The following is a 708-nucleotide window of genomic DNA, read 5'->3' as shown; positions in this document are numbered from 1 at the left end:
AACAGGGAGAGACAGTCAGACAGACTCCCGCATGCGCCCGACTGGGATCCACCCGGCACGCCCACCATGGGGCGATGCTCTGCCCACCAGGGGGCGATGCTCTGCCCATCCTGGGCGTCGCCATGTTGCTACCAGAGCCACTCTAGCGCCTGGGGCAGAGGCCAAGGAGCCATCCCCAGCGCCCGGGCCATCTTTGCTCCAATGGAGCCTTGGCTGCGGGAGGGGAAGAGAGAGACAGAGAGGAAGGCGCGGCAGAGGGGTGGAGAAGCAAATGGGCGCTTCTCCTGTGTGCCCTGGCCGGGAATCGAACCCGGGTCCTCCGCACACTAGGCCGACGCTCTACCGCTGAGCCAACCGGCCAGGGCCGAACAACTTTCTTTGACTTGTCATTTGCTTTTCTGTTGTTCTTGTTTATTTAAAAAAATCAAATGCTTCTTTTTTTATCACTTCACATTAATTTTGAAATATTCCTTAATTTTTGTGAGCAATATAGTATATGTTTCAAAAGGTACATAATAGTAACTGAACAGATGGATAATTTTTACTACTAATTTTATGCAAAAATAGAATAATATAGTGAGACAGAAGTCTTTCTTAAACTCTAAGTAATTATTCTCTAAGGTAAACACTTCTTAATGTGCTGCTTAAAATATATATATTAAAAACAACAAATCAGTTGTATATAAGGTTATTAAAAAGTAAAAAGAT

The 708-nt window shown here is 45.9% G+C and overlaps 1 non-coding gene across 1 annotated transcript; it reads right to left on the bottom strand.

The window, feature by feature from the left end:
- Positions 1-289: 289 nt before the first annotated feature.
- Positions 290-365, bottom strand: TRNAT-AGU (transfer RNA threonine (anticodon AGU)). Its single transcript has one exon. It is a non-coding gene; the product is annotated as a tRNA-Thr (tRNA).
- Between the last annotated feature and the right edge of the window lie 343 nt (positions 366-708).

Source organism: Saccopteryx leptura, chromosome 7 (genome assembly GCF_036850995.1).
Source record: "Saccopteryx leptura isolate mSacLep1 chromosome 7, mSacLep1_pri_phased_curated, whole genome shotgun sequence".
In the NCBI taxonomy this organism is placed as follows: Eukaryota; Metazoa; Chordata; class Mammalia; order Chiroptera; family Emballonuridae; genus Saccopteryx; species Saccopteryx leptura.
This window is presented reverse-complemented; position numbering and strand designations above follow the sequence as displayed.